This window comes from Macaca nemestrina, chromosome 2 (genome assembly GCF_043159975.1).
Source record: "Macaca nemestrina isolate mMacNem1 chromosome 2, mMacNem.hap1, whole genome shotgun sequence".
NCBI classification, from domain to species: domain Eukaryota; kingdom Metazoa; phylum Chordata; class Mammalia; order Primates; family Cercopithecidae; genus Macaca; species Macaca nemestrina.
In genome coordinates, this window is record NC_092126.1 from 81,547,574 (window position 1) to 81,575,281 (window position 27,708).

The 27,708-nt window shown below is 35.3% G+C and overlaps 1 protein-coding gene across 2 annotated transcripts in view; it reads left to right on the forward strand.

Moving 5' to 3' along the window:
* The window catches only part of LOC105466047 (putative EGF-like and EMI domain-containing protein 1), a 193,676-nt gene that overhangs the window by 101,170 nt on the left and 64,798 nt on the right, over positions 1-27,708 (forward strand). The window contains exons 6-9 of one of the 2 annotated variants that reach the window (XR_011619881.1): positions 812-936; positions 22,998-23,170; positions 24,589-24,718; positions 26,479-26,604. The gene's annotated coding sequence lies outside the window, so the exon portion shown is untranslated. Of the gene's footprint in view, positions 1-811; positions 937-19,664; positions 21,919-22,964; positions 23,171-24,588; positions 24,719-26,478; positions 26,605-27,708 lie in introns of those variants that run through there. The other variant, XR_011619883.1, reaches the window with a different exon arrangement.

A 27,708-nucleotide genomic window follows, 5' to 3' on the forward strand; every position in this document is an offset into this window, starting at 1 on the left:
TATTTTATATTATTACCATATTTTCCCTTCTACGTGATTCTCAAAAGATATTTATTTTATCTTTGTGTATTTATGTATATTTTGGTAAGCATCTCGAATTTGTGGAATGAAGTTGCAAATAATAACCAAACAAATTAATAAATATACAAATGAATATTTGAAGATATGAGCATAATGAATCTCATATTTATGTACAGGAACTTTAGCTAATATTCTAGAATGGGCTTTATATACTCAAGATTATTACAAATATATATTTTGTATATATATTATATGCACATATATTATATAACATAATATATGTACACATAATATTCCTATATGTGTTATATAACATATATGTACACATAATATACCTACATGTATTATATAACATAATATATGTAATATACATATGCATACATATAGAGAGAGAGAGACACACACACACACACACACTCTTATACTTGCTAAGACAGAGACACATGGCAAAGAAAAACAATCCAAATTGGGAACAGTTGAGGTCCCTAATTTGTAAGAGACATTCATATTATATGTAAGTTTTTGACACTAGATATTCAGTTGAAAATTCCTAACGCCAACTAAAATGGCTCTATGTAAGCAGCAATTTAAACAGTCCCTTGTTTTGCTTTGTTTATTTCTAAGTAACCTTTCAGATTGAAAATCAAACTAAAAGCAAGTCAGTAAAACCTATTTGATTAAATGAAAATGTCATGTATTTCACAACTTTTAAAAAATCTTGTCTGGCAAAATGTTTAATAAGAAAAATCTGGTTTTGTTTTGCTCTGCTTTATTTTGCTCTTACTTGCAGCTTGTCCTGAAGATCACTGTGGGCAGAACTGTGTTCAACGGCTTCCTGTGGCCCAGGACAAGGTGACCCAGTGACTGGAGTGTGTCAGTGTCCACCTGGCCGAATGGGAACCAGGTGTCAGGAAGGTAACAATGATGGCAAGGTCACCTTCTCTGTCCAGGCACTAATTTAGCTACGCTGCAAAAGTAGATTTGGTGCCAACGAAGATAATTATATGCGCAATACTTACAAGAATTTTTTCTTTTAGTGTGGCTTTCAAATAACATGAAAGTACATGCTCCCGGGCCCGGCGCAGTGACTCACGCCTGAAATCCCAGCACTTTGGGAGGCTGGGGAGGGCGGATCACGAAGTCAGTATATCGAGACCATCCTGGTTAACACGGTGAAACCCTGCCTCTACTAAAAATATAAAAAATTAGCGGGGCTTGGTGGTGGGCGCCTGTAGTCCCAGCTACTCAGGAGGCTGAGGCAGGAGAATGGCGTGAACCCGGGAGGCGGAGCTTGCAGGGAGCCGGGATCGCGCCACTGCACTCCAGCCTGGCGACAGAGCGAGACTCCGTCTCAAAAACAAAAACAAAAATTAAAAAAGAAACAAACAAACAAAAGTGCTACCATAGCGCTATATAGAAAATAGCTTACTGGAAGATAAGCACAAATTGGAAACAAAAGCAAAGAATAACTTATGCATGCTCTTGACAGGGAAGAAATTTTCAGACAACGTTTGATAACTTTTATAAAACTGCCAAAAATTGTGTGTTGGAGATGTCTAATTATAAGAACTAAATAATTTTATATCCCCTTCAATCAGAAGGTTGAACCTGAAAAGGCCCCCTGAAATCTATAAGAAAAATGGGAGACAAGGAGAAAAACACAATCTTTGTTGAAAACTGCAAAATTTTCTTATCCTAATTGTAGTATTTGTTATTACTGTCATAAGGAGAGAAGAGCTGTCAAGTTTCAGAAAACAGGGATTTTTCAGGAGAATACTGGGCCCCTACAGATCTTAAGTAGGGTCAGCAGAGCGGCCACTTCTCCATGGCACACACAGAGAGCAAAACTAAGGACAGTTTCCTGAAAAATAAGGATTGGGTGAATAGGAGGGCTATTGAAACTTCTCTGAATCCCACTGAACATCTTAGAGTGGAGGAAAACTGAACAAAACAAAACAGGAATTACACAGACATACCATGTTTTTAACTCTGCACTAGGACAGAAAGGAATCTGTGGGTAGTTTAGCAGCCTTGCAACTAAAGAAAAGCTCAGCCCACACATATCTCTCACACACACACACACACACACACACACACACACACATACATTCCACACCTTGTGTTATGTGGAGCTGCACGCTGGATGAAGAAGGCTTTCTTCTAGCTGAGATCATTTTTCTAACCCTAACTCAACACTATCCTTCCAGAAATATCTGGTGCATTGAAAAATGAAGCTTGTAGATAAAATACTTCTCTCATTTACAAACAAAAACTGAAACTGTTCAAAGCTTCCCTTGCTTTTTTAGTGCAAATTCTGTAAGAAGGAAAAAGGAGTAAAGGAATACGAAAAAGAAAAGGCGGATGAAACAAGAGCAGAAAAGTTTTGCTATGGAGCACATGAAGAGATATTAACCAGAATCTCTTCCAGGAATTCAAAGGATGTAATGAAAAGGTGTTCTCTATAAAATGTGAGTGCAATGCAGAGATACAAGGGTTCATGCAATAAATGAAAAGACAACAAAAGGAAATGAAAAAGTAAGCTGGCAGAGCTCAAAAAAGAAGTGGAAATGAAAATTAAACCTCACATCATATAAATGAAGGCCACATTGGGAGCAGGTAAAGGAAGGACAGAATCTGCTGATAGTACAGCCAGGTTAAAGAAAAATGAGGAAAGTTAAAATAATGAAATGGAAAAGAAATGAGAGAGAAATGTATAATTGGAAGAGGAAAATGTTCAGATATAATGTTCAAGATTTTTCCTTTGAAATAAAAGATCTGATGTTACATATTGAATGAATATATTTTATCTCAGGAAATAATAGTTACAGTGGCTCAAAGGCAATGGGAAACTCCACTGAAGATATAAGGAAAAATATGAGCTTACTTAAGAATGAGAAAAATCAGTCTGACTTTTTACCTTATAGCAGTATTCATTGCCAACATATGGCTAATCAATGCCTATTAAGTTCATGAGGAAAAAATGTGACATGTATTTTATACACTATTAGCTGTTATTCAAATATAATATGGTGGCAAATTAACCACTTTTTAAAGCCGGAAATATAGTAGCCTTAAAATACTTTAAAGAAACAATTGCAAGATAAATTTAAGCAGCCAAATAATAAATGGGAAATATCTGATAAAAAGACTATTAGTAAACATTACGTTCATCTTAGTTAAGGCTAAGTTTAAAACAGTTGTGGGAATTATGCCTCCATGACAGAAGATAAATATTGTAAATTATAACAATTGTAGAGATTTTAACAGTGCTAACAAGTCATAAACTGGAAAGACAGAGAAAGCAAAGGAGTATAGGTATACTGGTCTTATTTCCTCATTAAAGGTTGTGGGGTACATGGGAGAGATCTGTGTCAAAACATATTATTTAAATATAATAATACAGTAAGTGTGTTTAAGTGTATAAAGGTACATTCTAGAATTTAGAATACTTCAACTGAGATGTTAAGAATAAAAATACATCCAACTAAAAGCAGTTGGAGGAACGAAATGAAAAAAAAATAAGAGAAAGCAGAATAGTATTAACTTCATTACCATTTATACTGAATTAAAATGTACTAAATAAATAAATTTACTATATTATATAATATCTGCACTCTCTAAACAAGGTTCCCTAAATTATGTAAGAGTATATTTATAAGGCTCATGTAGGGAACAATGGAGTACACATACCTTTTCCTATTGCTACCTTTCAACATAGTAAACATTCCACATAATGTAGAAAACAAACATAAGTCTCTGAAATATGAAGAAAAGAAAGCAGATTGGATAAGAACCTTAGAAATCTAGGAAGCAACATGATGGTGAGTTCCCTGGTTTCATTTTGTTTTGTTTAGTTTTGTGTTATTTTGTTTTTGTTTTGTTTTGTTTTTTGTCTCATATATCCCAGATTAAGTGCTGGAGAAACCTACAACCCAGGTGGGCCAATGGGTGCAGACAAAGGTCTAAGATACAATTGATTTCTCTAGTCAAAGGACAGGAAATGGGATGGTCTAGCAATACAGAAAACTTTTAGAAAATAACTGGTCTTCTTCAGGCAAACACTACGAAATGCAGCTGTATCCTCAATCCCAATCCCATGAGCAAGGGCCAAATGAGGAGTGTACACTTCAAACCCCATCCTGATATGAGAAGGTACCCCTCTCTACCCCGCACACCAGGACTATGTAAGAGAAGGCATCGTGGGGAGTTTGGACTTTCGTCCCTACCAGTTAGTAACAAGCCTCTACCTATGCAGTTAGTCCAAGGAGACCATGTGATGTGAAGAGTGTGGACTTTCACCTCCACCAGACAGCAGAGAGACATTGTTCCTCCCTTTTGGTGGTATCAGAGGAGGTCTAGTAGAGTCAGGACTCACACAACCACCAAGTAGTAATGAATGTAGTGTCAGTGGAGACCAGGTGGGAGCCATAGAATGCACCTCTAACCTTATCAGTGACATTGGTATAGCAGAGGCATAGTGAGGAGCTGAATTCCCATCCTGCCCAGCAGGATGGGGCCCCATTTATCCAACCTCCTACTTGGTGGCCATCTAGGGAACTTGAACCTCTACCTGGTGAACTCCTATTCTCACCAGTGTAATATAGAAGGAGGAGGCTTGCTAAAATGGAAAATTTAAATGAGATCCATGTTCTGGTATCATAATATTCAAAATTTCCAAGTTTCAATATTTTAAAATTCATCAACCAACAACTTGGAGAATTTCAGCTTACGGAAGAGGAGACAATCAACAGATGCCAACACAGAGAGGACACTAATGTTAAATTTATCTGACAAGAATTTTAAAGCATTTGTCATAAAAATGCCTCAATGAGCAACTACAGATATAATTAAAACAAATAAAAAGTTAAAAGGCTCAGCAAAGGATAAAAGACATTCAGAAGAACCAAATGGAAATTTTAGACCTGGAAAATAAAATTACCAAAATAAAAAGCTCAATGGATGAGTTCAACAGCAGAATGGAGTGGACAGAGGAACAAACCAATGAACTTGAAGGAATGATGGAAATTACCCAACCTGAACAACAAAGAGAGAAAAAAATAGCAACCAACAAACACACACACACAGCCTCAGAGACCTGTAGTACTATAAGAAAATATCGACCATTATGTCATCTGAGTCCCAGAAGAGGAAAAAGAGGGTGGAGATGAAAAAATATTTAAAGGAATAATGGCTGAGAATTTTCTGAATGTGACAAGAAACATAAACCTACAGTTTGAAGAAGCTGTGTTAATGCCAAACAAGATAAACTCAAAGAAATTTACAAAAGTCATATCAACATCAAACTTCTGAAAATTAAATATACATTAATTTAACTAATATATATTAATATGTGTTAAATAATATATCAAATCAATTGGTATATTAAAGATAATCTATATTTTAATTCAATTAATGAATAACTATATTAATTTTAATATAATGAATAATTTATATATTATATATATCAAATACATTAATACATATTTCATTTTCAGAAGCTTGATGTTGATATTTCTTTTATAGATAGGTGTTGAGAGAGAAACAACAACACCTCAGCTATAGAAGAAATACAAATAGAATGACAGCAGATTTCTCATCAAAAGTCATGGAAGGGATGCAACATATCTGAAGTGCTGGAAAAAAAACCAAACAAACCATCAAACCAGAATCATATATCCAGCAAAAAAAAAAATCCTTCAAGAATGGAAAGGAGATTTTTAAAAAATTCTCAGATGAAGGAAAGCAGAGAATTTGTTGCTAGCGGACTTAACCTAAAGGAATGGCTAAAGGAACTTCTGGAAACCAAAAGAAAATGACTAAGAAAGAATATTGGAACATCAGGAAAATTAGAATGCATAAAGGAAAGAGTAAAAATATAGCAGCACAAACTATTTTTCTTTTCTGCTTGAGTTTTCTAGATTATACTTGGCAGATGAAGCAAAAACTATGACACTGATATAGTTCTCAATGTATATAGAAAAAATATTTGATAATTTATTATAAATGAGGAGAGTAAAGTGACAGAAAGGAGATTAGGTTGCCACACATCATTCAAGCTGGTAAAATATTGACTCTGTAGATTGTAAGTCAGGTGTGTATAACATGATACCTAAAGAAGTACCAAAAAATCTATATAAAAGGATATGCTGGCAAACACTACAGCTAAATCAAAATTGTATTAAAAATGTTAAAGTAATACAAAATAAATCTGTAAAAAGAGAAAGAAAAATGCAACAGATTGAAATCATAAAAGAAAATAGCAGATTTAACATACTACCAATTGCATTAAATGTAAATAGCCTAAATATACCAATGTTTAAAATTCATATAAATTGGTTGAATGGAAAAAGACCATGGATTATTTAATTACAATAAAGGAGGATTAGCTATATTACTATTAAATAACATAAATTTCAAAGCAAAGAAAATTACTAATGCCAGAGAGGAGCATTATATAATTTTAAGAGGGTTAATTCACTAAGAAGACATAGCAATCCTAAATTTATATGCATCAAAAAACACAGCTGTCAAATATCTACAGAAAAGGCTGGTAGTTCTAAAAACAGAAATAAACAAATTTATAATTACAGTTGCAGACTTTAGTACTCCTCTCTCAACAATTAATAGAACAACTAAACAGGAATTCAGCAAGTCTATAGAAAAATTCAACCAATATTATCTAATCAACAATTACAGAATGTTCCACCCAGTAACAGCAGAATACACATTCATTTCAAGGGCCCATAAAACATATCCCAAAATAAACTGTATTCTTTGCTGTAAAACAAACCTTAACAAACTTAAAATAATTAAAATTGTACATAGCGTTGCTATGGTTTGAATATGTCTCATCCAAATGTATGTGTTGGAAACTTCATACCCAATGCAAAAATGTTGGGAGATGAGGCCTAATGGGAGGTGATTAGGCCATGAAGGCTCTGCCTTAATAAATGAATTACTACTATTATCACAGGCAAGGTAGCATCATTACAAATAATGAGTTCAGCACCCTTTCCTTTTGCTCTCTCGTGTGCACTCTCTTGCCCTTGACCTTTTGCCATGGGATGACATGCAAGAAGGCATTACCAGATACAATTATTAAGTCTGTGGAATTCTATTATAGCAATACAAAATGAACAAAGAGAGTGTGTTCCCTAACCACAATGGTATCAAACTAGAAATCAATAATAGGAAGATAGCAAGAAAATCTCCAAACACTTTGAAACTAAACAACCATGTCTAAATAATCCATGAATCAAAGAGGAGATCTCAAGGAAATTTTATACAGTACTGCTTGAAAATGACATTATAATTTTGAAACATGTGAGATTCAGCTAAAGCAGAGTTGAAGGAGGGATTTATAGCACTAAATGCTTACGTTGGAAAAAAACAAAATGTCACAATTCAATAATCTAAGCTCCTTCCTCAATAAATTAAAAGAGAAACATAAGCCCAAAGCAAGAAGGAAGGAAGTAGTAAAGATAAAGATAGAAATCAATGAAACTGAAAACAAGAAAACAATAGAGAATATCAACCAGAAACAAAACTGGCACCTTTAAAAGATCAATAAATATGGCAAATCTCCAGCAAGACTGACAGAAAAAAGAGGCAAGACACAAATTACCAATATTAGAAATGAAACAGGGTGTATTAGTCCATGTTCATATTGCTATAAAGAGTTACTTAAGGCTGAGTAATTTATAAAGGAAAGAAGTTTAATTGACCCACAGTTCTGCATGCCTGGGGAGACTTTGGGAAACATACAATCATGGTGGAAGGCAAAGGGGAAGCAAGGACCTTCTTCACACTGCGGCAGGAAAGAGAGCAAGGAGAAAACTGCCAAACACTTTTAAACCATCAGATCTTGTGAGAATTTACTCAGTAGCATGAGAACAACATGAGGGAACCTGCCCCCTTGATCCATTCACCTCACATGAGGTCCTTTTCTCAACACATGGGGAGTAAAATTAGAAATGAGATTTGGGGGGGGACACAGAGCCAACCATATCATTTAACCTCTGGTGCCTCCCAAGTCTCATGTCCTCACATTTCAAAACCAATCATGCCTTCCCAACAATCCCCCAAAGTCTTAACTTATTCCAGCATTAACTCAAAAGTCCAAGTACAAAGTCTCATCTGAGACAAAGCAAGTCCCTTTTGCCTATGAGCCTATAAAATTTTTTTAAGAAGTTAGTTACTTTCTAAATACAATGAGGGTACAGGTACAGGCATTGGGTAAATTTTCCTGTTCCAAATGGGAGAAATTGGCCAAAACAAAAAGACCACAGGCCCCATGCAAGTATGAAATCCAGCAGGGCAGCCATTAAATCGTAAAGCCCCCAAATAATTTCCTTTGAGTCCGTGTCTCATATCCAGTTCACACTGATGCAAGAGGTTGGCTCTTAAAGCCTTGAGCAGCTCTGCCTCTGTGGTGCTGCAAGATACAGGCCCCATAGCTGCTTTCACAGGATGGCATTGAATGTCTGCTGCTTTTCCAGGTGCACAGTGCAAGCTGTCAGTGGAACTATCACTCTGGGGTCTGAAGGATGGTGGCCCTCTTCTCACAGCTCCACTAGGCAGTGCTCCAGTGGGGACTCTGTGTGGGGGCTCCAACTCAACATTTCCCCTCTGCATTGCCCTTGGAAGCTGGTTCTCCTCATGGAGAACCTCCATGAGGGCTCCTCTCCTGCCACAGACTTCTGCCTGGACATCCAGGTGTTTTCATACATCCTCTGAAGTCTATGAAGACGCTCACAAAGCTGAACTTTTGTCTTCTGTGCACCCACAGGCCCAACACCACATGGAAGCTGCCAAGGCTTGGGGCTTGCACCCTCTGAAGCAATGGCCTGAGCTGTACCTTGGCCCCCTTTTATCCATGCCTGGAGCTGGAGTGGCTGGAATGCAGGGTGTATGTTTCAAGGCTCCACAGAGCAGCAAAACCTTGGTCTTAGCCCATGAAACCATTATTCCCTCCTAGGCCTCCAGGCCTGTGATGGGAGGTGCTGCCATGAAGATTTCTGAAATGCCCTGGAGACCTTTTCCCCTTTGTCTTGGCTATTAACATCCAGTTCCTCATTATTTATGTAAATTTCTCCAGCTGGCCTGAATTTCTTCACAGAAAGTTGGTTTTTCTTTTCTACCACATGGTCAGGCTGCAAATTTTCCAAGCTTTTACAGGAAAAGCTTGCTTCCCTTTTAAATGTAAGTTCCAGTTTCAAACCATCTCCTTGTGAGTGCATATGACTGTATCCATTCAGAAAAAGCCAGGTCACATATTGAATGCTTCACTGCTTAGAAATTTTCTCTGCCAGATACTCTAAATTATCTCTCTCAAGTTCAAAGTTTCATAGATCTTTAGGGCTGGATCAAAATGCCATGAATCTCTTTGCTAAAACATAGCAAGAGTGACCTTTGCTTCAGTTCCCAATAAGTTCCTCATTTCCATCTGAGCCCACTCAGCCTGGGCTTCCTTGTCTATAACACTATCAGCATTTTAGTCAAAACTGCTCAACAAGTCTCTAGGAAGTTTCAAACTTTCCCACATCTTCCTCTCTTCTTCTGAGTCCTCTAAATTCTTTCTACTTCTCCTCGTTACCCAGTTCCAAAGTCATTTCCACGTTTTCAGCTATCTTTATAGCAGTGTCCCGCTCTGCCTACATTAGTCCACTCTCCTACATTAGTCCATTTTTACACTGCTATAAAGAACTACCTGAGACTGGATAATTTATGAAGAAGAGAGGTTTAATTGACTCATAGTTCTGCATGACTGTGGAGGGCTCAGAAAACTAACAATCATGATGGAAGTTGAAGGGGAAGCAAGGACCTTCCTCATGTGGTGACAGAAGAGAGAGAGAGCGAGCTGGGGGAAACTGCCAAAAGCTTTTAAACCATCAGATCTCATGAAATCTCACTCATTATCATGAGAACAGCATGGGGAAACTACCCTCATGATACAGACACTTCCCACTAGGTCACTCCCTCAAACTGTGGGGATTGCAATTCAAGATGAGATTTCAGTGAGGACATACAGCCAAACCATATCACAGGGGATATCATTATAGACGCTGCTGGCATGAAATGAATAATAAGGGCATACTATAAATAGTTCTACACATATTAATTTGACTAATTAGATAGAAGGAACTTGTTCCTTGAAGAGCATAAACAATAACTAATCCAATATGAAATAGGTAATTTGAATAGCCCTATAAATATAAGTTAGAAATTTCCAGTTCCACATGATTTGACTAGAGAATTCTATAAAATGTTCAAAGATGAATTAACATATTACACAGTCTCTTTCTAAAATATAAGAAAAAGGAACCCAATTCATTTTATTCTGATACCAAAACCAAAAGTATTACCAAAAAAGAAACTACGGAATAATGTCCTTCATGAACATAGCAAAAATGTTTAACAAAATATTAGAAAATATGTCAAGAGTTTAAAAATTAGTTTAAAAAATAATTATACACCACCAACAAGTGTGGTTCATTCTAGGGATGTGAGGCTGGTTCAATGTTTGACAATTTTACCATATTAATGGACTAAAGATGAAATTTAGGAGTATCATACCAATTGATGCAGAAAGAGCATTTGACAAAATTCAGTATTATTCATGATTTTAAAGAACCCAGAAAACTAAAAATAAAGGGAATTTCCTCAGCTTGATAATTTGCATTTATATAAAGCTTATGGCATCATAATTAGTGATGAAAGACTGAATTTATCTTCCAAAATATTTATGTAAATATTTAGTAATAAGAAGGGATGAAAATAAAGAACAATAAAAACAATAAAATTAACTTAAATGGAAATGAGGAATTACTAAGTAAAAGGTAAAATATGACTGGCCTTATGAGTTCCATTAAGAGAAATTACAGCAATCTAGAAAAAGATAAAATTGTATTCCTACATTATTTTGTTCACCCAAATTACTTCCAGATGCGTAAAGTATTTAAAGATAATCATGAAAATTATACAAGTACCAAAATTAACATGGGGATAAAAAAATTATTTTGTATGGCTGTGACAAAAACTCATAACCCATTTTTTAGAAAAGAAACCCATAGTCTTTTTGACTTAAAGAAAATAAAAAATTTCTTAAAGGTATAAAACACACACACAAAAAATGTATAAATAAGCTGGATGAAGAAAGACCAACAAAGCACACTAATTTTCTTGTATTTCTTTTACTTTTCTCTTTTTTAAGCTACACTGCTGGAACGGGAGATTAAGCTTTAAGATCTGTGGGGGGTTTTTGTTGTTGTTTTCATTTTTTTGAAACAGGGTGTCATTCTATTACCCAGGGTGGAATGAAGGGACCCTATCATATCTAACTGCAACCTCTCACTCCTGGGCCCAAGTGATCCTATCACCTCAGGCTGCTGAGCAGCTGGGACTACATGCATGTACCACCATGCTCAGCTAATTTTTTTATTTCTCATGAAGACAAGAGTCTCACTATATTTCCCAGGCTGATCTCAAGTCCTGGGCTCAAGTGATCTTCCTACCTCGGCCTTACAAAGTGCTGAGATTACAAGTGTGAGCCACTGTATCTGGACTAATTTTCTTAATAAACAAAGAGATTTCTTTCATATATCAATAAGAAGAGGCTCTACAACACCCAATGGATCTTATAAAAGATCACAAGCATCATTTATAGTGTGACAAATCCAAATTTAAGTTGCACTTTGTACCATCTTCACCTATCAGATTATCATGGCATGCCATATTAGCTAAAGATTGACAAATGGGCACATTAATAATCCCTCGTAAATTGGAAAATCTGTAGGGAAATTTGACAGTGTTAATTACTACTTAAAAAGCACATATTTTATTTGAGGAACTTACTCTACAGTTATTATATTATGATATTATACTATATTATATAAGAGCAAAGATTTACATAAGGATATTCATTACAGCATTGTTTGTAGTAGCAAATTATTTTAAACAATCTGGAATGCCAAAATAAATTTTGTAAAGTACAATAAATTCCTATGTAGCTGTTAAAAAAGAATAAGGCATATATGTACTAATGTACTAATTTGGAAAACTTAAGATATTGAAAGATAATACTTTGTGTACTAATTTATGTACTATACTAATTTTATGTACATGTACTAATTTAGTACATTGCTAATCTATATTTACTAATTTGGAAAAATCTTGGGAAATTTTATGTAAAATAAAGCAACATTTACAATATTATTTATTATATATATATACACACACACATACATACACATTAACCTTTGGGTAGAAAAGCATTAAGGAATACAGGAGATAGATATACTATGCCTTACTAGCCATAGGATATTTCTGGATATATCCAGCCATTTATCCACTTAATTCAAAAAATATTTATTGAATGACAATGCCTGTTTTAAGCACATAAAGTGTATGGTTAAAATACAGACTATCCAAGTGCTCATGCAACTTACTTTCTAGTGAGAGCGATAATGAACAATAAATATAAATAATAAGGAAATTCATAAATTTATATATGTTATTTATATCCCTCTAACATACATATATTCTTATCCTTAAAGGGTGTTGAAGTCTGAGCAAGACTTGAGACTCTGAGCTTCATTTTCTTAAGAGTAACGTGTGTGTCTGCGTGCGTGTGTGTGTGTGTGTGTGTGTGTGCTCTAGAGGGAGTAAAATCTGTGGTAAGAGAAAAAAGAACATGAAATAGGGCTGGAGAGCGCAGGATGGGTTGAAAATTTAGAGTACTCGGCGAGTTTTATTGAAAGAAGTGAAATCTATTATACAGAAAATAGCTGGTAATGATGATGTTTTTGATGATGTTTTTAAGAAGGGAACTGAGAATACTGGAACACAGGAATGGAATACTTTTTTTGATAATATGTCTTTGTATATTGTTTGAAATAATTAATGTGATTATATAAAGTTTAAAAAGGCCATAAAGTCATTTACACAATTCTGTGTCAATATTGTCATAAGACAGACCTGTGGAAAGAAATATTTCGAAGTTCTTCTCACTTTTCCAGTTATGGTTTTTTTTTTTTTCCCAATTATGTGTTAAGTCTTATCTTGGCTTAGTAGAAGTCCTGTATTTTCACAGATTCATTGATTTCATCAAGCCATTTCAACGTATAGGCTGTTAGATGAATGGGTCTCCTGGCTGACAAGGACAGGGTTGTTTTAGGAGGGTAGAAGGGAAACAGACAAAAGTTTATTTTAATAAGACCTGATATTGATGCTGCTTAATTTGCCCTACAGGCAAAAGGTAAAATGGATTTAATTCAAGGTAGTCTATTACACATGTAATGATGATTCAACCATTAATTGTACAAATATAACTGTTATTTAAGTAACAAAATCAAAACTTTTTTTTTTCATTTGATACCGGAATTCAGTGCAGCTAGTCACTCAAATAAAAGCAATAAAGAAAGTATCATGCATTTGAATTCCTGTACCTGTTCTGCTATGTATTGACCAATGCCTCTGGTCAAGTTAAAAAAAAAAAAAGCCTCTCTAACTTTTTTTTTTTTCCTGCTTGCTGGAATATAAAAATGTCTCTGTTTCTCCTGCTAGCTGGAATTTAAAAAATTACTCTAAGGTTGCTTCTGCTAGTTGGAATAGAAATAATTTGATTGGAAGTCAGATATTCTAGATTTGAATATTGTTCTTATCCTTACAGGGTGTCTAAGTTTGAGCAAGATTTTAGACTCAGAGCTTCAATTTTCTCAAGAGTAAAATAAGAATACTGCTACCCACATCACAGGGGTATTTTTTAGTATTAAATGAGATAATCCATGTGGAAAATATTATTATGTAAAAATACTATAAACTGCAGGTCATAAAATGGCAGGCTGCTGGCCAAATGTAGCCACAAATATGTTTGAATTGGCTGTCATAGTTTTGGCTTTTAGCAGTACTGTAAAACAATTTTAATTAGTCGTCAACTTTCAAAGATTTGTTAATTTCACATAAAATATGGATTTTTGAGTTTTCCTTAAAAACTCATATTAGCTAGCAATATTGGGTTTGCATTCTTCATATCTGAAGCAGCAAAATGCAAGTCTAATTCTCACCTTGGAGGGGCTCACCATCAGTTGCACTTCCCATCATTCAATTATCTTCCTGATACTGAAGAAAAAGAGGCTCAGTTTTCCTTGTCTGGTTAGTTTCATTCACTTGTGCGGTTTTGTTTGTTTGTTTGTTTGTTTATTTTGTTTGTTTGTTTTTTGAGACAGACTCTCTGTAGCCAGGCTGGAGTGCAATGGCACCATCTTGGCTCACTGCAACCTCCACCTCCCGGGTTCAAGCGATTCTTCTGCCTCAGCCTCCAAAATAGCTGGGACTACAGGCACATGCAACCACACCCAGCTAATTTTTGTATTTTTAGTAGAGATGGGGCTTCACCTGTTGGCCTGGGTGGTCTTGATCTCTTGACCTCGTGATCCACCTGCCCCAGCCTCCCAAAGTGCTGGGAGTACAGGCGTGAGCCACCACGCCCGGGCCACTTGTGTCTTAATTCCTCATAGTGCATTTTAGTTTGTGTCACCAGCCTCTGTAAGTTGAAATACTTTTACCATTTTAGTAACTTGAAAACAAACTGCTCATTTTTCTTCTTTATCAGTTAGAAGACTAAATATATAAAATCGTTTCCCTAGCCATCTGGGATGGACTGCTATTTCTTCACAAGGGTCTCTGCAGTTCCCAATATAACAAACACACAGTATTAATCAATATTTATGGAGTGAATGAAAAAAATGAATGAATGAATGAATGAATGAATGAATGAATGAAAGTGATGTATTTGCTACCTTACAGATAACATGTGAGTAGTTCTTTGTTTTAATTTTAACATTTCTTATGCTTTTGCTATCTAGATAGGTTACTGTATCTGAAGTAGAGAAAAATGTTGTTTTTCCAGCAGGGCACGATGACTCATGCCTGTAATCCCAGCACTTTGGGAGGGCAAGGTGGGCGGATCACCTGAGGTCAGGAGTTTGAGATCAGCAAGGCGAAACACTGTCTCTACTAAGAATACAAAAATTAGCCAGGTGTGGTGGCGTGTACCGGTAATCCCAGCTACTCAGGAGGCTGAGGCAGGAGAATTGCTTGAACCTGGGAGGCAGAGGTTGCAGTGAGCCAAGATCACACCACTGCACTCCAACCTAGGTGACAGAGCAAGACTCTGTCAAAAAAAAAAAAAAAAAAAAAAAAGGAAGGAAGTTGTTTTTATTCTTTTATTTTATTTATTTTTATTATTTTATTTATTTTTATTTATTTATTTATTTATTTATTTATTTATTTATTTTATTTTATTTTTGAGATGGAGTCTTGCTCTGTCGCCCAGGCTGGAGTGCAGTGGCACGATCTTGGCTCACTGCAAACTCCGCCTCCTGGGTTCACGCCATTCTCCTGCTTCAACCTCCCCAGTAGCTGGGACAACAGGCGCCCTCCACCACGCCCAGCTAATTTTTTGTATTTTTAGTAGAGACGGGGTTTCACCATGTTAGCCAGGATGGTCTCGATCTCCTGACCTCGTGATCCGCCTCCCAAAGTTCTGGGACTACAGGAGTGAGCCACGGCACCCGGCCTTATTATTTTATTTTTTAAAAGTTTTATTATAGGTAGTCCCCATATAAGATATGGCTTCAATTATTATCAGCTAAAATGTACTTGCAAAAATGGTGGCCTTTACAATTCTGCAGATGGAAGTTCTATCTGTGGCCTTGGGTGGACAGGAAATTATTGTGAAAAAAGCAAGTTGATTCACTGCCTTTTTTCCCTCAATAAAGATTTACTTTAGGCCGGACGCAGTGGCTCACACCTGTAATCCCAGCGCTTTGGGAGGCCGAGGCGGGCGGATCACGAGGTCAAGAGATCCAGACCATCCTGGTCAACATGGTGAAACCCCGTCTCTACTAAAAATACAAAAATTAGCCGGGCGTTGTGGCAGGCGCCTAGAGTCCCAGCTATTCTGGAGACTGAGACAGGAGAATTGCTTGAATCCTGGAGGCAGAGGCTGCAGTGAGCTGAGTTGAGCCACTGCACTCCAGCCAGGCAACAGAGCAAGACTCTGTCTCAAAAAAATAAATAAATAAATAAAATAAAATAAAATAAATAAAAAAGATCTGCTTTTGAGAATACTGTCTTTGGTTGATAAAATACAGCAGAAGCTTCTGAAGAAGCTATTTTCCAGTAAGCTAATTCAAATTGTTTATAACTATAATTGAATTTCCAATAAAATTGTTATGTAAATATGATTGATATATTCCCTTGTTACTGAAATATCACATGAAAACTCCTAAATTCCTTAAGTAACTGAAGTAGTATTAATGTGAAAGAGCTCCTCTGAGACCTAAATTTAACTCCCCTACCAGCCACTTTTTAAACCCAAAGGCTTTGTGGACACTGAATCTACTAAGTCTTGAGTTTCTAGGCATGAAGCTAAAGAATCTCCAACGCCCCTGAGGCTTTGAGGCAGGTAAGGTGGAGGATACAGGGCTCTGGGAGAAGCCAGATCACCCGAGTAAGAGTAGGCACAGCTACAAGGAGGGAAGAGGGCTTCCTAAAAGTTTCCAAAATTTATTTCATCAGGAAAAATTTGATTAGTACAGTGGTCCCCCTTTGCCTGTGGTTTACCTGTGGTACAGTACAATAAGATTTTTGTAAGATTGGCAAAACTCTAATTAAGTATATTAATGTAATTTTCTATTTTATTAGTTATTGTGAATGCCTTATTGTGCCTAATTTATGAATTAAACTTTATTATTGCTATGTATGTATAGTGGAAAACATAGTGTATATAGGGTTCAATACTATCTGAGCTTTCAGACATCCACTGGGAGTCTTGGAATGTATTCTCCATGGATGGGGGGACCTGCTATACCACTATATATACATTTTTATTTATAAATGACATTCTTGCACTTCTTGACTAATAAGTATATTATAAAATGTAGATACATGTTTAAAGTGATAAAAATGGATAAAATGAATATTGATAGTTGTTCTAATGTTTGTTTTCCTGAACCACAATTTATTATTTTGTACAACACTGGAAAGCATGTGCTTTATTTAGAGCACATTATTGTAGGAGACGCTGTATTTTGGCAGATTACAGAGCAAAGGTTCTGGCAAAGTGTGGTGAGAACTTTGTGCTGGAGGCCTAAACTTGAGGCACTCAGAGTAGAAAAAAATTCACAGTGTACGTTTACCTAGATGGTTGCAACTACGGGTGGTGTGATTCTTTAGACCTGGTGACAATGAGTGTGATTATCTACCATCTGTCACTACTAATTCAACTGTCATGAAAGAAATTCAGCAACATGGTGCAGAAGAAACCACATTGCAATGGGCATGGATAAACATGAATCCTAACCCTGGCTCTGCTAACACCATGTGGTCTGCCTTTGGGCAGTTCACATCCTCATTGTGATTTAATTATCCCATCTGAATATGAGGGTACTGAGCTGAATAATACCTGACAGTCCTTCCAAATCTAAGATTCAAGGCCATTTTTCATGGGATTTTGACAAGATGGATATCGTCCCTAATTCATGGGAGATGGCCCTTACCAGTTTTGTGATTTGAGATTAAAACATCAACTTTTTAAAAACAGACAGAACTATCATGTCCATGCTCTTTTTGATTGTAAATTGAGTAATTTTCTGGCATTTAGTATGTGGGATATTTTTACCATTGATTCTATCATTTAAACTTTTTATTATGTAACATTTCAAACACATACAAGAGTTAAGAGAATGATATAATGGTATAATGAATCTCCATAGATCTGTCATTCACCTTCAACAATTATCAATTTATGATTAATCTTATGTCATCTATACTTTCACCCAATCCCTCACTCTGTACCTCTATGGTTTTATTTAGAAGCAGATCATGGTCATAATATTGATAAGTATTAGTAGTATTCTTTTAAAAATATACCCACAATACTTCACCATATCTAATCATTTAAAAAACTTTTAATTTTAATTATCTTATCGTTTAATCTAAACAGAACCAATCAAAATATGTCTTTAATAAAAGTATAGGATTTTCTTTTTAATGAAGATTTTAATCCTCTGCAAATCTAGAGAATAATATATGAATCCTAATGTACCTGTCACCCAGTCACAATTATTAGAAACTCATGGCTAGTTCTGTTCCTCTCTCCTAATTATTTTGAAACAAATCCTAAGCATCGTTTCATTTTATCCAAACATTCTCATAGTATATATCTTTAAAAGATAAGAATTTGTTTTTTAAATGTAACTATGATACAATTTTCATATCAAAAATACTAATTTCTTTTTATAGTCAAATAGTCTTCAAGCATTATGATTTTTTAATACATTTATTGACTCAAGATTCAAATACTACCTCTAAAATTCAGTCCTTGATATAAGTTTCTTTAATATCTTTTAACAATTAGAAGTTCCTTCTTTTTCTTTCTCCCCCTTGTAAGATACATGTTGAAAAAATTAGGTTGCTGCTGTTGTCAAGTTTCTCATTTTGCCCTTTGTGCATTTTGGTATTATAATCACACGTTTCTCTATCTTCTGCCTTCCTTGGGTAGATGAAGTCTTGATCAGATTCAGGCTTGATATATTGATGAGAACACTTCATGGGTGATGTGTCTTCCACAATAAGGCACATGTCAGGCTTGCCTATCTTTTTGTTATACCAGCAGTCAATGATCATTATTGCCCTGCTCCATGAATTCATTAAAGCTTACAGAAGATTGATATTCTAAGTCCATAAATTTTTCTTTACTTATTAGTTAGAATAGGTCTATGTAGAGAAGTTTTCTCTGATCACATATTTGGTTGTTTTGAGGCATGGTTCACATGAAAAAGGCAAGATAAATGCTTTCTACTTTCCACTTATTTATCAATTTACAAGATAGTTGATTTACTAGTATCCTTCCAAGATGAACAAAAACTACATTTTGGCGGCACTATTATGAAATCATGGAGGTCAAACATGTTGATACACTTAAATTCATACAGTTAGTATACTTACTGATGTCACACTTTTCTATCATTGGACAGACGGAGCCTCTTACAATTGGCTCTTGAGTTCCAATTGCACAACCCCAGTAATATGATCCATTCCTTGTTATCTGAGATAACTAGGTGCTTGTTCTATGCTTAATTCTACATATGCATTTCCAAATCTGAAATAATCCACTTCTTCCAAAGTGCTCTGGTTTCTTTTAGTTGGAAACGGTGTATAGAAACCAAAATTTGGCTGTGCTCACTGCAACTGGGATAGTAATTTTTTTCTAAGACTTTCTCTGAACAGAGCTATGAAATGCCTTTTTATTACATATCAACTATATAATGAGTTCATACAAATGCAGTTCAAACTGAGGACCACAGCAATTTTACATACCCTCTTTGTTCTTACATATGCATTTTCTTTCTCTCATTTTAAAATTCTTGATTCTGAACAACATCAATATAATTTCTCATTTGCTTTATTCCATAGTACAGTCAAATCTCAAAATAGCAACACTACTAACATCAGTATAATTCTGAAAATTAGTTTAAATATTAACTATCTCAGTTAAATATAAAACTATTTTAAATAATTTAAAAAGTAATTTTGGTTTAATTAATTTTAAGTTGATCAGTTTAATAATTTAATTAAATTTACTATTTAAATATTTAAATCATTAATACATATTTTAAATATTTAAATTTTTTGTAGTTTTCTTCTTACACTTTCCACTAGACACATGTTGTCCAATTACTGTGTTTTGAAGTTATTTGAAACAGTTCTTTGCTACATAGTTTTGCCACCAATTCAATCATAGTTAGGTTCATTTCATTGATTTTAATTATTATTTACAGTAACATAAAATATTTAAATATCTGAAAAATGTTATAATCAGAGAAGTCTAGCTTCTTTCTTGCTGTTTCCACTCTATTCCCTGCTCCCAAATATAAATGGCCTTTTAAAAAAAAGTTTGTATGGCATACTATTCAATTTTTTAATGTAAGAAAATAGACATATGTATTCCTATCTCCCTTTCTTATAATTTGATAGCATGCAATTTTCCACTTTGCCTTGTTAAATGCTTTTTATTTTGAAATAATTATAGAGTCACAAGAAGTTACAAAAGTAGGAGTCCCTTGTATCTGTCACCTATCTTCTTCGAACAGTGGTATATTATATAACTATGGTACAATATTAAAACCAAGAAATTGATATTGGTACATTACTGTTAACTAGACTACAGAACTAATATAGTTTTTACTTACATTCATCTGTATGTGCATATCTGTGTGTGTGTGTGTGTGTGTGTGTAGTTCTATGCAATTGTATAGATTTGTGTAATTACCACCAAAATCAAGATATAGAATAGTTCTATTTCCACAAAAACTACTTCATACTGTCTCTTCATTATATATTTGCATCCACCCCCATTTCATCCCCAAATCCACTTCTGGCAGTAACTAATACGATGTTATCTTTATAGTTTTATAATTTCAAGGATATTATGGAACATAAACATGTATCCAAGAGATTGCTCTATAATAGTACGTGAAGCTATTTTTCACTCCCTTTCATAGCTGAATGGTGCTTCACTGTGAATGCAGCATAATTTATTCAACCAGTCTCCTAATAACAGATATTTAGGTTGTTTCTAAGCTTTTGGTATTATAAATTTTGTATCAATATACAAAATTTTTTGTGTGCATATATTGTTTAATATTTTTGCCAATTCTCCTTCTCTAGCAATATCAGTGAGTTCTGCATCTTTGGGTAAATTAAAATGTAATTCTGTGACGTACAAGAAGTTCTTCTCCGTTGTGGAGTTTATCATTTTGCATTGTCATAAGCAATATATGAAATGTCTGTTCTCACAGCATCATCCAAAGATTATGTTGTGCCTACTTTCTCTCAGGGAGAACTGACATATTTATATTAACTCTCCAAGAGCAAACATGGTGCATTTTTGCATTTGTTTAAACATTTTGTTTCCTATTAAATAAGATATTGGGCTGGGCCAGTGGCTCATGCCTGTAATCCCAGCACTTTGGAAGGCTAAAGTGGGAAAATCACTTGAGCCCAAGAGTTTGAGGCAAGCCTGGGCAACATAGGGAGACCCCATGTCTACAAACCCTTTTTTTGAAAAAATAGCCAGGCATGGTGGCACATGCCTGTTCTCCTGGCTACTTGGGAGTCTGCGGTGGTAGGATCGCTTGAGTACAGGAAGTCAAGGCTGCAGTAAGGTATGCCACTGCATGTCAGCCTGGGTGACAGAGCAAGACCCTGTCTCAAAAAAAAAAATGTTGTTAGCTTTTAATATTCATATTAATATATAGCTATTAATTTTCTAATTTATTCAATATTTTTATACCAAATTTATAGTGACTCTCTTGCAAATGTCTTTTCTTTACCTACACAATTAGTGATAAGATTCTCTCTTTAGGCTGATAAATATCATGTGTTGTATTAATGAACTTTCTTATAATGAATGACTTTACATCTAGGAATAAATACTACTTTGCTGTGATTTATACTCTGTAATGTGCTGTTAGATCCTGTATACTTACATTTTTTTATGATTTTGACATTGATATTCATGAGTGAAACTGAGCTTTAGTTTTTAATGTAACTTTTGTCAGATTTTGAAATTCATGTTATATGCACTCAGCTCAATGTAGTTGAGATTTTCCTTTCTTATAATGCTCTGTAACAGTGTAAGTAGTAAGGTGATGATCTGATTGGTAAAGCTTTATAAAATTTTTCTGTGAACCTGAAACTGCTGGGTTTTGTTGTTTTTGTTTGTTTGTTTGTTTGTTCTTTTAATGCAGGGGCTATTTTACTATTTTCTATATTGTTTTTCTAACTGAATTGCCTTGTCTAGATTTTCTGCCTCAAATTGGGATAATTTTGGTAAGTTATTTTCTATAACATTTTTCATTTCGTTCAGTTTTTTAAATTTATTCATATTATAATTTTTATATTTATCTCATTTGATGGTCATTCCCTCCACCTTAAAAAATCTTTGTCATATATTTGCATTTTATCAATTTTATCTTGCTTGGGTTAGCTAATTTTTTTTTTTTTTTTTTGAGATAGAGTTTTGTTTTTGTTGCCCAGGCTGGAGTGCAATGGCACGATCTCAGCTCACTGCAACCTCCACCTCCTGGGTTCAAGCGATTCTCCTGCCTCAGCCTCCCGAGTAGCTGGGATTACAGACACCTGCCACCGTGCCTAGCTAATTTTTGTATTTTTAGTAGAGATGGTGTTTCACTATATGGGCCAGGCTGGTCTCGAACTCCTGACCTCAGTCCATCCACCTGTCTCGGCATCCCAAAGTATTGGAGATGAAGATAAGGAAAATGGAGGAATCAAAGATGGCTCCAAAATTCCAAGCCAGGGAGGGAACTTGGAAGAATGATAGTATTATTTAGCAAAATGGAGACATCAAGTGTGGCAACCTTTATTATCTCGTTTGTTGTTGTTGTTGTTGTTGTTTTGAGATGGAGTTTTGCTCTTGTTGCCCAGGCTGAAGTGCAATGGCGCGATCTCGGCTCCTGCCCCTGCCCAGGTTCAAGTGATTCTCCTGCCTCAGCCTCCCGAGTAGCTGGGATTACAGACAGGCGCCCCCACGCCCGGCTGATTTTGTGTTTTTAGTAGGGATGCGGTTTCTCCATGTTTGCCGGGCTGGTCTCAAACTCCCGGCCTCAGGTGATCCGCCTGCCTCGGCCTCCCAAAGTGCTGGGATTACAGGTGTGAGCCACGGCGTATCTCAGTTTTATATATAAAGTAAGGGAGATAAAGGAAATCTGATATTGCTAAGTATTCTCGATAAAAATTGATTAATAGGAACAAACAGAAGAAAACTATGCACGGATCTCTCTTAATTTTAAGCATTGTATGAGGTCAGTAAATGAAAGAATATATAGTATACAATTCATTCCTTTATCTTCTTTCAGTTTTACTTCTTTTTTCTGCTCCTTCAATGTCAGTGCTTCCTAATCATAAATCTGTCGTGGGTAACTTCATGCATACTGGAGAAGTATCATCCACATCAAGCCTAGTCAAATTCAACTCTACGTATCTGTTAAGAGGGCAGAGGGGGATCAGAGAGAGAAAGCGAGAAGAGAGAAAAACAAAGGCAAAAGGAGGTAATAAATAAAAGGTGAGGAAATTGTATTCCATGGGTGAGTGGTAAGCATAGCCCCAGAGAAAATTCAAGAAAAGAAATGGAAATCCTTTGTCCACAGTCAAGCTCTCCCACACCTCTTCAGAATGAGCATCTCCCCAGGCAGATGACAATTTTAGCTTTCAAATAAGGGTATTTGCTTAGACTACATGATTTCTAAATACAAACCAATGACTTCTTCTGATGTTCAGCCAGAAGAATATTGATATTCTCCAGTCTTGGAGGTAAAACCTCCAAGACGTTTTAAGTCCTCCATATTGGACTTACTAAGAGACAATTCTGTATTACACTTGATTGGCCACCTAAGGAAATGTTTCAAAGACTAAATTTTACAGACTTTTAACACCTAACTTCCTTGTAAGATATTTACCTACCGTATATGCATCATATTCTTTTGCCCTCTTTCTTCCTTCTTCTCTTCCTCCTTCCTTTCTCTCACACCCATCTCTCATACCCATCATTTACTCCCAGGACTTCAAATATCAAAATGATCAAATATCAAAATATCAGGACTTCAAATATCAAAATGATCAAATATCAAAAGAAATGAGAGAAAGATCATCTCTCTCACACCCATCATTTACTCCCAGGGCTTCAAATACCAAAAACTATATGATATCACCTTCCACAGATACTCTTATTTATTTAAATAATTTAACTTAAAAATCATTCTCACTAAATTTAGCCTGGATTTGAACACATTGCTTCTTTATGTCTTTAAGATATTGAAGGATTTTTTTTATTTTTTATTTATTTGTTTTTTTGAGATGGAGTCTCACTCTGTCACCTATCACCTAGGCTGGAGTGGCACAATCTCGGCTCACTGCAACCTCTACCTCTCAGGTTCAAACGATTCTCATGCCTCAGCCTCCTGAGTAGGGATTACAGACATGCATCACCATGCCTGGCTAATTTTTATATTTTTGGTAGAGACGGGGTTTCACCATGTTGGTCAGGCTAGTCTCGAACTCCTGATCCCGTGAACCACCCGCCTTGGCCTCCCAAAGTCCTGGGATTACAGGCGTGAGCCACCGCACCCAGCCAGTATTGAAGGATTTTAGGAAAGGCTTTGACCAAATGTTTATGTGCACATCATAAGACATAAGCATGATCTACTTAAAGCTATTTCAATATCCTCATTCATTTTTCTAGACTAGTTATAGAGACTGGCACCTGTATATTCACTTATTTGTATGACCAAATTATCGTCAATATGCTTCTCTGTATAATTTTTTCTTTCTTTCCAATTCTCTCATCTCTGTATTTGGTATTGGGAAACAAATGAATTGAACATATTCTAGTTTTCCTTTTATTTACTTTTAAAGTAAATAAAATTTTAATTTTCCTTTTATTTACTTTTAAAGTAATAGCATTTTGACATTTCCATTTCCTAGTGTGCCCTCCTGGATTTTATGGCTTGAATTATGCTCACATCTATGACTGCAAAAAATGGAGCTAGTTGTGATGCAGCAAGGGAACAGTGCATTTGCCCAGCAGGTGTCCACAGCAGCCGATGTGAAGAAGGTATTGCCAGAGCATTTTTAGGAAATAAATGTGAGAATTCTGTGTAACTGTGAGATCTTCTCATCTGGTCACAAACGTGTAATGAAACTGAAAATACGCAACAATTACTTAACCATTCAACTTGCACATTAAAGTGGTAGGAATTCACTCAATGGCCAATATAATGAGTCCTTCTGATTTTGTGGCCGATTGGTCAAAATTTTAGTTTTCTTTATATAAAGTTGTGAGATATTTCAAAACACCACTAAAAATGATAGTCTTTGATGGACAAGGATTCTACCTCTGAATGAGAATAAATATTTCATTAAATGCTTTTAACAAATGTGACCTATGTATTGGGTTCAATGGCATTGAAAGAGATACAAGGAATTTATGAAAATATTTAAAGATGTGAATTAGGCATTTACCACTAGAAAGTAATCATAGCCATGAGTGGAGATAAAGATGTAAAGGTGAGAATTTGGGCTACTCAGTTTGAAATAAAATATTACAAAGCCCTAAAAGCCACAAACTCAGTAAACAACACAAAGTCCTGTTTTGGCCTATATTATGTACAGTCTTGTGCATATAGTTACAACAATCACGACTATTATAATTATAGTATGATGATAATGGTAGTCAAAGTTATTGTCTGTGGCCTTTAAAAAGGATCTGTATATTAGTCTCATACTATGTTCCCAGATGTCACTATAAAGAAAAATATCAATATTTTTCTGGCTGCAGTGGCACAATCATAAATAAGACATAAAGAAGCAATGTGTTCAAATCCAGGCTAAATTTAGTGAGAATGATTTTTAAATTAAATTATGTAAATAAATAAGAGGGTATCTGTGGAAGGTGATACCATATAGTTTTTTATATTTGAATCCTGGGAGTAAATGACAAACATGGGTCTGAGACCAAGGAAGGAGGAAGAGAAGAAGGAAGAAAGAGTGTGAAAGAATATGATGCATATACGGTAGGTAAATATCTTACAAGGAAGTTAGGTTTTAAAGTCTAAAATTTAATCTTTGAAACATTTCCTTAGGTGGCCAATCAAGTGTAATACAGAATTGTCTCTTAGTAAGTCCAATACGGAGGACTTAAACCTCTTGGAGATTTTACCTCCAAGACTGGAGAAGATCAATATTTTTCTGGCTGCACATCAGAAGAAGTCATTGGTTATAAATTAAAATCAGATTCGGGAGTACTCAGGAGAGATACTGACTCACAAATCTTTTTGTACATCCTTCATTATTCATGTATTATTTAGTGATTCAATAAAATGTCACCCATTATGTATCTGTGGTAGCAATAAGATAACAAATTCTAACCTGACTCTGGTATACTACCACATGACAAGTAGCAGGCCCTGTGTTAAATTCTGGAAATATAGTGGAAAACATGGAGTTTATTGTCTTCTAGAGAAATGAATAATAAAAACACTTTAAGGGGAAATATTAAAGGTAAAACAATAGGCTTGTAGACTTGGTTCCCTTCCTAAAGCTCCTACCTTCAAAAATTTTATTTGCATTCTAAAGATATATACTAGTGTTAAAGTAAATCAACTTTAAGACTTGCAAGTCAAATCAGTTATAGAATGGACCTTCATTCTGACATTCCAAAACGTTTCTCTCTTCTTTTTACCAGCAAATTCCAGTATCATCCCACTTTACTATTTGGAACTCAATCTTGAGGAAATTTTATATCTAATTTTAATTAAGATGCATTAATGAAAGTGCAAGGTGTTAATTTTTCAGCATTTCTCCTTTTTTGGTCAGTGTTCACCTGCCATGTTTGGAGATGATTGCCATCAACTTTGTGACTGTGAAGGAGAAAACTTCTGCCACCCAAAAACTGAAAAATGCCTCTGCCCCCCTGGGAGAACTGAGTCAGATGTGATGCTGGTAAGACCCAAAGCACCTAAGGACTCCCCCCTGACCCATGGTTATAAGATATCTGTAGACATTTTCCTACTAGAAGTGGTACTCTATTAAAGAGCATTGCCCAGAATTGCTTGATACTTTGCCCTTAGTATGATGAGCAGGATTTGTAACTGTTACATCACAGGCAGCTCAAACAACACTATAGCTGTCGGAGGACACATGGTAACATGGTAAGTATTTAAAGGGACACAGTTAAATGCCCCATCACAAAGGCAATTCATAGAAATCACTAGAATTAAGGCAATTAAGGTGTGGTCCCTCCAGATGGTATTCTTTGGACCTAAGCTTCAGGCTACTCTTTGGGAATTGAAATGCATATTTCATTTTTCTTTTGACTCAGAGAAAGAATGACCTAAAATATAAAGTTCTAATTCTTCAGGGACTGTCTTAAGAAGAAGAGAGAGTAGATGAGTAATTTTGAACTAATCACTTGCTACTAGATTTAATGGATGATTATCAGATGAAAAGTTTTATATAATTCACAATAGACCTGAAGGACTGACCCTGCCACAGATATTTCCCAAAATAGAGGGTTTAATCTCAGAATTTACTTTTCTCATCTGCAAAAGAGAAGGGTTGAAGCTTCATTTCTAAAAGAAGGGTTATTTCTAAATAAAGTCATGGCCTACACAGATGCCCTACAAGGTCTTTTATTTTCATTTTTATTTTCAATTAAGCACAGTTCATCTGTGATATTAAGTGTGAACAGCTGTGTCTATGCAGGCACCATAAAGATAAAAGACCTCATTTTAACCTGAACTCTGGTAAAGGAGCTATTAAACAGCCATAATATTAATTCATAAAAGAATATAACAACTTTTTATTGGATTATTTTTCCCCCATTGGTAAATTAACATTTGCAGACATTCAGACAGATGTCTTAAATATACATCATTATTAACATGAAAATGTGGTATTTTTATAAATTAAAATCAGATTCTGGAGTGCTCAGGAGAGAGCCTGACTCACAACTTTTTCTAGTAAGAACACTCAATCTTGCCACCAAACTAAGTAATCCTCCCACACGCTGGGCAGAAGTATCTGGGTTGAACTTCATTTAAAATG